We start from the raw sequence: 12408 nt of genomic DNA on the forward strand, positions 1-12408 counted from the left end.
CAAATGGCGTTCGTCTATGTTCATTGAATATTCAACAAATAAATCAGCGAATGTTGCAAATTCCACGATCATAATCTAAACTGAATATTGAAAGATTTGCTCATTTCTGCTCATTGGCCAATGTGCTTCACCTGCACAGCACTCCCCTTCCTTTTCAATATCCACTTCAGGTGCAGCCGATCAGCCACATTGCAGCCTGTCAAAACTTATTATTTTTATAAAAAGTCCACTTTCCCCTTAACCTAGTATGTGTTGGTATCTTGGCCAGGCACCAACCCCCTACCTCTCCAATCCTATTCTTGCAGCATAACATTAACAAATGTAAAATGGGCCTGGAGTGGTGGGGGCAGTGGCGGGTGGCCCACAGTGAGTCTATGCAGTTTGACCAATCAGAAATCAGATGACCAGTCCTAACCTGCTCACAGTTAACAATAGCATATCAGAGGGTCAGTATTGGGTCTTCTTTTTAACATACTTATTAATGACCTCATAGAGGGAATACAGTGTAAATTTTCAATATTTGCAGATGATACCAAACTCTGCAAAGTATTCAACACAGATGAGGATAATCTAATATTACAAAGGGAATTACAGTGGGGAAAATAAGTATTTGATACACTGCCGATTTTGCAAGTTTTCCCACCTACAAAAAATGGAGAGGTCTATAATTTTTATCGTAGGTATACTTCAACTGTGAGAGACAGAACAAAAAAAAACAAAACAGAAAATCCTATTGTATGCTTTTTAAATAATAGAATTGCATTTTATTGCATGAAATAAGTATTTGATACTATAGAAAAACAGAACTTAATATTTGGTACAGAAACCTTTGATTGCAATTACAGAGGTCAGATGTTTCCTGTTCTTGACCAAGTTTGCACACACGGCAGCAAGGATTTTGGCTCACTGCTCCATACAGATGTTTTCCAGATCTTTTAGGTTTAGGGGCTGTCACTGGGCAACATTGAGTTTCAGTTCCTTTCAAAGATTTTTTATTGGGTTCAGGTCTGGAGGCTGGGAAGGCCACTCCAGTAACTTGAAATGCTTGTTACGGAGCCATTTCTTAGTTGCCCTGACTGTGTATTTCGGGTCATTGTCATGCTGGAAGACCCAGCCACGACCCATCTTCAATGTGAGGGAAAGAGATTGTTGGCCAAAATCTCACGATACATGACTCCATCCATCCTCCCTTCAATACGGTGCAGTAGTCTTGTCCGATTTGCAGAAAAGCACCCCCAAAGTATGATGTTTCCTCCACCATGCTTCACAGTTGGGACGATGTTCTTAAGGTCGTCCAAACACAACAAGTGGAGTTGATACTAAAGAGTTCTATTTTGGTCTCATCTGACCACATGACCTTCTCCTATGCCTCTTCTGAATAATACAGATGATCATTGGCCAACATCAAACAGGTCTGGTGTGAGCAGGGGAACCTTGCGTTCCCTGCAGGTTTTTATTCAATTATCACATAGTGTGTTATTTACAGTAATGTTTGAGACTGTAGTCTCAGCTCTCTTCAGGTCATTGACCAGGTCCTCCTATGTAGTTCTGGGCTGATTCTTGACCTTTCTAAGAATCTTCTTTACCCCACGAGGCAAGATCTTTCAGGGAGCCCCAGACCGAAGAAGATTGACAGTCATCTTGTGTTTCTTCCATTTTGTAATAATTGTGCCAACAGTTGTTGCCTTCTCACCAAGCTGCTTGACTATTGTCCTGTAGCCCATCCCAGCCTTGTGCAGATCTACAATTTTGTCTATGGTGTCCTTAGACAGCTCTTTGGTCTTGGCCATGGTGGAGAAGTTGGAGTGTGATTGATTGTGTGTTTGGACAGGTGTCTTTTATACAAATAACGAGTTCAAACATGTGCAATTAATACAGGTAATTAGTGCAGAGCAGGAGGGCTTCTTAAAGAAAAACTAACAGATCTGTGAGAGCCAGAATTCTTGCTGGTTGGTAGGTGATCAAATACTTACAACTGCTTCTCACTAAATTAAAATATCATCAAAAAGTTAATTTATTTCAGTTCTTCAATACAAAAAATGAAACTCATATATTATAAGGAGTCATTACAAACAGAGTGATCTATTTCAAGTGTTTATTTCTGTTATTGTTGATGATTATAGCTTACAGCCAATGAAAACATAAGTCATTATCTAAGTAAATTAGAATAATTAACAAAAAACACCTGCAAAGGCTTCCTAAGCATTTAAAAAGGTCCCTTAATCTATTTCAGTAGGCTCCACAGTCATGGGGAAGACTGCTGACTAGACAGATTTCCAGAAGGAAGTCACTGACACACTCCACAAGGAGGATAACCATAAAAGGTCATTGCTAAAGAAGCTGGCTGTAATGCACACGCCCGGGCTGAGTGGCGTGTGCGTGTATATGTAGTGATTCCGCTGGACCGTGCCGGAGAGTGAATGCCTGGAGGGGCGTAACTAAGTATCCACCCGATCCGACCAGGGTCGCACGACGGCATACGACGCCAGTGCACCAAGGAGGAACCGAGCAGAGGGACCAGGTGCTACTTGAGGACAGACCCCGGACACAGCTGTTGACCCACACAGGGGAATACAGGAACAGGCAGGTTAGGCTGGCACACAGACTGCTGGGTATAGGCAGACACGGCTGGTATGCAGACTGGCGGATGCTGGTAAGCATGACTGGTATGCAGGCAGGGAGGTACTGGCAGGTACGACAGGTTGGAGCACCGAGTGGATAGGATCAGAGCAGAGCGAGACTGCCGGAGCAGTGAGCAAAGGGTCAGGGCAGAGCGAGACTGCCGGAGTAGCGAGCAAAGGGTCAGAGCAGAGCGAGACCGCCAGAGCAGCGAGCAAAGGGTCAGAGCAGAGCGAGACCGCCAGAGCAGCGAGCAAAGGGTCAGAGCAGGTATGTTACACTGGCTTTTCACAGAGTGCTGTGTCCAAGCATATTAATGGAAAGTTGAGTGGAAGGAAAAAGTGTTGTAGAAAAAGGTGCACAAGCAACCGGGAAAACTTCAGCCTTGAAAGGATTGTTAAGAAAAGGCTATTCAAAAATTTGGGGGGGATTCACAAGGAGTGGACTGCTGCTGGAGTCATTGGTTCAAGAGTCACCACACACAGACGTATCCAGGACATGGGCTACAAGTATCGCATTCCTTGTGTCAAGCCACTCATGTCCATTAGACAACGCCAGAAATGTCTTACCTGGGCCAAGGAGAAAAAGACCTGGACTGTTGCTCAGTGGTCCAAGGTGTTGTTTTCAAATGAAAGTAAATTTTGCATTTCATTTGGAAATCAAGATCCCAGAGTCTGGAGGAAGAGTGGAGAGGCCACAATCCAAGCTGCTGGAGGTCTAGTGTGAAGTTTCCACAATCAGTGATGGTTTGGGGAGCCATGTCATCTGCTGGTGTAGGTCCACTGTGTTTTATCAAGACGAAAGTCAGCGCAGCCGTCTACCAGGAAATCTTAGCACACTTCATGCTTTTGAAAACATTTTTCAAGCTGTTGTTATAAAGTATTCTAATTTACTGAGATGACTTTTGTGTTTTCATTGGCTGTAAGCCATAATCATCAACATTAACAGAAATAAACACTTGAAATAGATCACTCTGTTTGTAATGACTCTATATAATATATGAGTTTTACTTTTTGTATTGAAGAACTTAAATAAATTAACTTTTTGATGATATTCTAATTTAGTGAGAAGCACTCGAATAAAATGTTAATTAATTCTGTAAAAATCATACAATGTGATTTTCAGATTTTTTTTTTCAGATTCTGTCTCTCACAGTTGAAGTCTACCTACGATAAAAATTACAGATCTCTCCATTCTTTTTAGGTGGGAAAATATGCAAAATTAGCAGTGTATCAAATACTTATTTTCCCCACTGTATATAACCTGGAGGCTTGGACTGGGAAATGGCTATTGAAATGTAATGCAGATAAATGTAATGTCATTCAATTTGGCCAAGGAATTAAAATGTACAATTATATAATAAATGACAGGACACTGGATAAATCTGTAGCTGAAAAAGTCTCTTGTATATAGGTGGACAGAAAACTCAACTCTAGTGGTCAGTGCCAGGCAGCTGCTTCTGAGGCAAATAAAATCATGGGATGCATTAAAAAAGGCATAGATGCTCATGTCACGAATATAGTTTTGCCTCAATACCAGTCACTAATCAGGCCATTCATAGAATACTGTCTATAATGTTGGCCTCTTGTGAAGAAGAAAGACATAGTTGAATTACATTTAGTGCACAATTAATAGGCAAGTGAGAATTTTTACTATATTATCAATTTTATGCATACTTTCCAACTGTAAGCTGTATAAACTTGAATGCTTATTGGATGATGCAAATTGGGTCATGTGTATTTGTGTAAGGAGGGAAGATGCAGCCTAAGAATATCAGCACCCTTTATCAAGGTGTGCAGAATTATTAGGCAGCTTGTTTTCCTCAAACAAAATGGGCCAAAAAAGAAATTTAACTAGTTCTGAAAAGTCAAAAAATGTTAAAATTCTTACAGACGGATGCAGCACTCTTCAAATTGCTAAGATATTGGGTTGTGATCATAGAGCTATCCAAAAATTTATTGCAAATAATCAACAGGTTTGCAAAAAAATGTGTTGATGAAAAAAAAATTCACATTAACTTCTCAAGTTTGGAGAAGGATCAAACGGGAAGCAAACTGATTATCCTCCAGTGCTGTCATATTCCAGAATTACAACCTCCATGGAGTGTCCAGAAGTACAAGACTTTCAGTGCTCAGAGACATGGCGAAGATAAGGAGCGTTGAAACCCAACCACTCCTGAACAAGACACATAAGATGTAACATTAAGACTGGACAAATAAATATCTGAACAGAGATTTTTCAAAGGTTTTGTGGACTGGTGAAATGAGAGTCACTCTTGGTGGACCAGATGGATGAGCCCGTAGTCCATCATCAAAAATACAAATTGCCTAATAATTGAGCACATAGTCAACAGAAGGTTAAGAACAACCAAGGTTATTAAAGGAATGGGAGTACAGCTTTATAAAGACAGGTTATCAAACTTCGAGTTACGCAATTTGGAAAAACAAAGGCATAGGGAAGAATATTTGTAAAATGTACAAATATATAAAGAGACAATATAGAGAATTATTCTAATGATCTTTTTACACCTAGGCCTGCAGCAATAACAAGAGGGCATTTTCTACATCTAAAAGAAAGAAGGTTTAACCATTATTATGGATTTTGATTCTTTATAGTGCAAGCAGTGAGAATATGGTACTCTTTGGCACATGATTTTGTAACGGTTGATTCATTAACAAGTTTTAAGGAGGCCTTGATGTCTTTCTTGAAAAATATAATGTCACGGGGCATGGGTACTACATACTGTAATGCCACGTTGATCCAATGAATTAGTCTGATGCCATATGTGGAGTTGGCAAGGAAGTTTTCCCTTAATATGGGTTAGTTAGCATCTGTTTTTTCTTCTTCCTCTGAATCAAAATGTTAGGTTATAGGTTAAACTTGATGGAATTAGTTTCAACCTTAAAAATCATGAAACTATAAAAAAATGAAACCTCAGTGTATGACACAGACGTCATCAGGGTCGGACTGGGGCACCAGGACACCGGAGAATCCTCTGGTAGGCCCAGGCCCGCCCTCAGCACCAGCTCCTGCTTCCTTCATTAGTGCCTGCCCTGCCGTGCATGTGCAGCGGCCTTGAAGGCCTAGGGTACTCGGTAGCTGGGCCGGCAGTCTTCCAGGGAGGTCACGGTGGCAGTGGCCCAGCTCCATGGCCCTGGCCGAGCAGATGAGGGGAGTATTTACAGGGGATTTGTAGTCTTTATGTGATGCCACCTGTGGTGCCTGGTCAGGGATGACCAGCGCTGCTGTGTGGGCCCAGGGGGATAGATGGTATAGCAGCTGAGATGAAACACTTCCCACAGGCGAAGCAGGCCCCCAGGGACTGAGAAAGCTAATATGAAGGATAGCGGCAGGGAAAACAGGGTGCAGAGAGCCGGGCGGCAGCAATGATGATAGTTGCGGTGGTAGCACAGCTGCGGGGAGGCGCAGAAGAAGACAGACATGAGAAATGCAGTCCGGTTACCTTTACTGCAGAGAAAGCTGTGGAGTCCGGGGCACTGGTCACCAGGTCCAGGAGGGTCCGATCAGCCTGGAAGCAGTCAGAGTCCGCCCCGTCAGGTGGGTTTGGAGGCCTGCCTGCTGTGCTTCTCCGTTGCAGGTCCTGCTGCCTGTGAGCTACTCTGCGGTCTCTCTTCTTCACTCCTGCTCTAAGCTCCATACTAGCAGGCGGTGCGAACCTATAATGGTTACTGCCGTCTTGGGTGCAGCTCCAGGCTCTAGTTATGCCAGAGTGCTGCCGGGCCTCTGCTTGTGGCCAGAAAACTTGCAGTCTCCTGTCCCCCAGATTCAGTTGCTGGGAAGTGCAATCCCTGTACAACCCAGAACTCTGGTGTCCTCTGCTCCACTACCTGGGGTGAGCTCTTCATGTGCTTTGCTCCCCAAAACCTTTTCCTTCTCTCTCTCTGCTACTTTCTCCCCCTCTTCCTTCCCTCTCACACTCACTGATTAACTCCTCCCCCAACCAGAAAAGGCAGCTCCCCAAAATAGGGTGTAGAGCTCCCCCTTCAAGTCAGTGATCAGAACCTGTGTGTGCATCTGGTTTACCTGACGTGGGGAGTTCCTCCTACTTGCAAGCGTAATATCACCTCCGGTGAAGGAGGCAGCACTACTGTGACAACCGGCCCATGGGGCGCGACACATGCTAATAGCATGCACGGAGCGGTGCGCACGTTATTTTATACCCAGCACAGGCGGGCAGGCTGCAAAAGTGATGTGAAGTGCAGAGGCAGTGCCTTCACATCACCTGCCAAGAAAGCAGTGCGTGCAGTACCTCACTTCAGCCAGCACAGTCACAGGCACAGCTGACTGTATGAGGCTGAGGCTGAGAGGAGACACACACACGCACCGCACACAACAGCTGACAGGCAGCCAGTCACCTGTCTCCTGTATTGAGTCTTCGGGTCCTCTTCCATGAAACTCTGGACAGCAGTGGTCTAATGCTGATTGGCTGCAGTGCAGCGAATCGGCATTAGTTTTATTTGTGTGACCTCACAGCACAGCTCTGGTCAATGTCCTGCCCAAGAAGCACAGCCATATATTGTATAGAGGAGCAGAGGGAGTCTGATGGCTGACTGTAAGTAAATACATATATGATTCCTGCAGCCTGGCTATTTCTTCAACCACTGAGGGAGGGGACCTTCATGCAATCTAAAGGTGGCATAGGGTAGGGGGCCCACAGGAAATTTCTAATTTCCTGTGCCCCCCCCCCCCCCCCCCGACTGTTTCACCTTTAAGGTCCTATGGGCCCCGTCCTCCACTGATTCACCCCTAATTTCCTGTGGGCCCACTCCTCCATTGATTCACTTCTAATTTTCTGTGGGCCCCTCCTCCACTGATTCATATCTAATTTACTGTGTGGCCCCCTTCCCCACTGTGTCAATCACGTCTATTTACTGTGGGTCCCCATACCACCTCTTAGTAGACCCACGAGAACTTAGGTGACACAGTGGGAAAGGGGGCCCTCAGGTTTTAATCCCTTCACAACATCCGCCTTTCATGTATGGTGCATGTTAAATGCCACTGTCAATCTCGTACAGTGGCATTTAACCCATGCCGACATGCGTGCGCATGGCTGGGCTTCAAAGGAGACTGTGATTTCTTCTATATGCAGAGATGCTGTGGCATTGTGCATGCCGATACAGTTAAATGTAGCTTAGTGTAGAGGATCCGTCAGCTCTCCTGTGGGATGTAGTATATAGAGGATCTGTCAGCTCTCCTGTGTGGTGTAGTATATAGAGGATCTGTCAGCTTTCTTATGTGGTGTAGTATATAGAGGATCTGTCAGCTCTTCAGACTGGTGTAGTATATGGAGGATCTGTCAGATCTCCCTTTTGGTGTAGTAAATAGAGGATCTGTCAGCTCTCCTGTGTGGTGTACTATATAGAGGATCTGTCAGATCTCCCGTGCGGTGTAGTATATAGAGGATCTGTCAGCTCTCCTGTGTGGTGTAATATATAGAGAATCTGTTGTCAGATCTCCCGTTTGGTGTAGTATATAGAGGAACTATCAGATCTCCTGTGTGGAGTAGTATATAGAGGATCTGTCAGATCTCCAATGTGGTGTAGTATATAGAGGATCTGTCAGATCTCTTCTGCGGTGTAGTATATAGAGGATCTGTCAGCTCTCCTGTGTGGTGTAGTATATACAGGATCTGTCAGCTCTCCTGTGTGGTGTAGAATATAGAGGATGTCGGCTCTCCTGTGTGGTGTAGTATATAGAGGATCTGTCAGCCTTCCCGTGTGGAGTAGTATATAGAGGATCTGTCAGTTCTCCTGTGTGGTGTAGTATATAGAGGATCTGTCAGCTCTCTTGTGTGGTGTAGTATATAGAGGATCTGTCAGCTCTCCTGTGTGGTGTAGTATATAGAGGATCTATCAGCTCTCCTGTGCGGTGTAGTATATAGAGGATGTGTCTGCTCTCCTGTGTGGTGTAGTATATATAGGATCTGTCAGCTCTCCTGTGTGGTGTAGTATATATAGGATCTGTCAGCCCTCCTGTGTGGTGTAGTATATGGAGGATCTGTCAGCTCTCCTGTGTGGTATAGTATATAGAGGATCTATCAGCTCTCCTGTGTGGAGTAGTATAAAGAATATCTGTCAGCTCTCCTGTGCGGTGTAGTATATAAAGGATGTATCCTGTGTTGTGATGTATATAGAAGATCTGTCAGCTCTCCTGTGTGCTGTAGTATATAGATTATCTGTCAGCTCTCCTGTGTAGTGTAGTATATAGAGCATTTGTCAGCTCTCCTGTGTGGTGTAGTATATAGAGGATCTGTCAGCTCTCCTGTGTAGTGTAGTATAAAGAGCATTTGTCAGCTCTCCTGTGTGGTGTAGTATATAGAGGATCTGTCAGCTCTCCTGTGTGGTGTAGTATATAGAGGATCTTTCAGCCCTCCTGTGTGGTGTAGTATATAGAGGATCTGTCAGCTCTCCTGTGTGGTGTAGTATATAGAGCATTTGTCAGCTCTCCTGTGTGGTGTAGTATATGGAGGATCTGTCAGCTCTCCTGTGTGGTGCAGTATATAGAGGATCTGTCAGCTCTCCTGTGTAGTGTAGTATATAGGGCATTTGTCAGCTCTCCTGTGTGGTGTAGTATATAGAGCATTTGTCCGCTCTCCTGTGTGGTGTAGTATATAGAGGATCTGTCAGCTCTCCTGTGTAGTTTAGTATATAGAGCATTTGTCAGCTCTCCTGTGTGGTGTAGTATATGGAGGATTTGTCAGCTCTCCTGTGTAGTGTAGTATATAGAGCATTTGTCAGCTCTCCTGTGTGGTGTAGTATATGGAGGATCTGTCAGCTCTCCTGTGTGGTGTAGTACATAAAGGATCTGTCAGCTCTCCTGTGTGGTGTACTATATAGAGGATCTGTCAGATCTCCCGTGCGGTGTAGTATATAGAGGATCTGTCAGCTCTCCTGTGTGGTGTAATATATAGAGAATCTGTTGTCAGATCTCCCGTTTGGTGTAGTATATAGAGGAACTTTCAGATCTCCTGTGTGGAGTAGTATATAGAGGATCTGTCAGATCTCCTGTGTGGTGTAGTATATAGAGGATCTGTCAGATCTCTTGTGCGGTGTAGTATATAGAGGATCTGTCAGCGTACCTGTGTGGTGTAGTATATAGAGGATCTGTCAGCTCTCCTGTGTGGTGTAGTATATAGAGGATCTGTCAGCTCTCCTGTGTGGTAAAGTATATCGAGGATCTGTCAGCTCTCCTGTGTGGTGTAGAATATAGAGGATGTCGGCTCTCCTGTGTGGTGTAGTATATAGAGGATCTGTCAGCCTTCCCGTGTGGTGTAGTATATAGAGGATCTGTCAGTTCTCCTGTGTGGTGTAGTATATAGAGGATCTGTCAGCTCTCCTGTGCGGTGCAGTTTATAAAGGATCTGTCTGCTCTCTTGTGTGGTGTAGTATATGGAGGATCTATTAGCTTTCCTTTGTGATGTAGTATATAGAGGATCTGTCAGCTCTCCTGTGTGGTGTAGTATATAGAGGATCTATCAGCTCTCCTGTGCGGTGTAGTATATAGAGGATGTGTCTGCTCTCCTGTGTGGTGTAGTATATATAGGATCTGTCAGCTCTCCTGTGTGGTGGAGTATATAGAAGATCTGTCAGCTCTCCTGTCTTGTGTAGTATATAGAAGATCTGTCAGCTCTCCTGTGTGGTGTAGTATATGGAGGATCTGTCAGCTCTCCTGTGTGGTGTAGTATATAGAGGATCTATCAGCTCTCCTGTGCGGTGTAGTATATAGAGGATGTGTCTGCTCTCCTGTGTGGTGTAGTATATATAGGATCTGTCAGCTCTCCTGTCTGGTGTAGTATATAGAAGATCTGTCAGCTCTCCTGTCTGGTGTAGTATATAGAAGATCTGTCAGCTCTCCTGTGTGGTGTAGTATATGGAGGATCTGTCAGCTCTACTGTGTAGTGTAGTATATAGAGGATCTGTCAGCTCTCCTGTCTGGTGTAGTATATAGAAGATCTGTCAGCTCTCCTGTGTGGTGTAGTATATGGAGGATCTGTCAGCTCTCCTGTGTGGTGTAGTATATAGAGGATCTATCAGCTCTCCTGTGTGGAGTAGTATATAGAGGATCTGTCAGCTCTCCTGTGCGATGTAGTATATAAAGGATGTATCCCGTGTTGTGAGGTATATAGAATATCTGTCAGCTCTCCTGTGTGCTGTAGTATATAGATTATCTGTCAGCTCTCCTGTGTAGTGTAGTATATAGAGCATTTGTCACCTCTCCTGTGTGGTGTAGTATATAGAGGATCTGTCAGCTCCCCTGTGTAGTGTAGTATATAGATCATTTGTCAGCTCTCCTGTGTGCTGTATTATATGGAGGATCTGTCAGCTCTCCTGTGTAGTGTAGTATAAAGAGCATTTGTAAGCTCTCCTGTGTGGTGTAGTATATGGAGGATCTGTCAGCTCTCCTGTGTGGTGTAGTATATAGAGGATCTGTCAGCTCTCCTGTGTGGTGTAGTATATAGAGGATCTTTCAGCTCTCCTGTGTGGTGTAGTATACAGATTATCTGTCAGCTCTCCTGTGTAGTGTAGTATATAGAGGATATGTCATCTCTCCTGTGTGGTGTAGTGTATAGAGGATCTGTCAGCTCTCCTGTGTAGTTTAGTATATAGAGCATTTGTCAGCTCTCCTGTGTGGTGTAGTATATGGAGGATCTGTCAGCTCTCCTGTGTAGTGTAGTATATAGAGCATTTGTCAGCTCTCCTGTGTGGTGTAGTATATGGAGGATCTGTCAGCTCTCCTGTGTGGTGTAGTATATAGAGGATCTGTCAGCTCTCCTATGTGGTGTAGTATATAGAGGATCTGTCAGCTCTCCTGTGTGCTGTAGTATATAGAGGATCTGTCAGCTCTCCTGCGTGGTGTAGTGTATAGAGCATTTGTCAGCTCTCCTGTGTGGTGTAGTATATAGAGGATCTGTCAGCTCTCCTGTGTGGTGTAGTATATAGAGCATTTGTCAGCTCTCCTGTGTGGTGCAGTATGTAGAGGATCTGTCAGCTCTCCTGTGTGGTGTAGTATATAGAGGCTCTGTCTGCTCTCTTGTGTGGTGTAGTATATAGAGGATCTGTCAGCTCTCCTGTGTGGTGTAGTATATAGAGGATCTATTAGCTTTCCTTTGTGATGTAGTATATAGAGGATCTGTCAGCTCTCCTGTGTGGTGTAGTATATAGAGTATGTGTCAGCTCTCCTGTGTGGTGTAGTATATAGAGCATTTGTCAGCTCTACTGTGCGGTGTAGTATATGGAGGATCTGTCAGCTCTCCTGTGTGGTGTAGTATATAGAGGATCTGTCAGCTCTCTTGTGTGGTGTAGAATATAGAGGATCTGTCAGCTCTCCTGTGTGGTATAGTATATAGAGGATCTGTCAGCTCTCTTGTGTGGTGTAGAATACAGAGGATCTGTCAGCTCTCCTGTGTGGTATAGTATATAGAGGATCTGTCAGCTCTCTTATGTGGTGTAGTATATAGAGGATCTGTCTGTTCTCTTGTGTGGTGTAGTATATAGAGGAACTGTCAGCTCTCCTATGTGGTGTAGTATATAGAGGATCTATTAGCTTTCCTTTGTGATGTAGTATATAGAGGATCTGTCAGCTTACCTGTGTGGTGTAGTATATAGAGGATGTGTCAGCTCTCCTATGTGGTATAGTATATAGAGGATCTGTCAGCTCTCCCATGTGGTGTAGTATATAGAGGATCTGTTAGCTCTCCTGTGTGGTGTAGTATATAGAGGATCTGTCAGATCTCCCGTTTGGTGTAGTATATAGAGGATCTGTCAGCTC

This window comes from Phyllobates terribilis, unplaced genomic scaffold, assembly GCF_046119375.1.
Source record: "Phyllobates terribilis strain yellow unplaced genomic scaffold, ASM4611937v1 Scaffold_10__3_contigs__length_209671492, whole genome shotgun sequence".
Lineage (NCBI taxonomy): Eukaryota > Metazoa > Chordata > Amphibia > Anura > Dendrobatidae > Phyllobates > Phyllobates terribilis.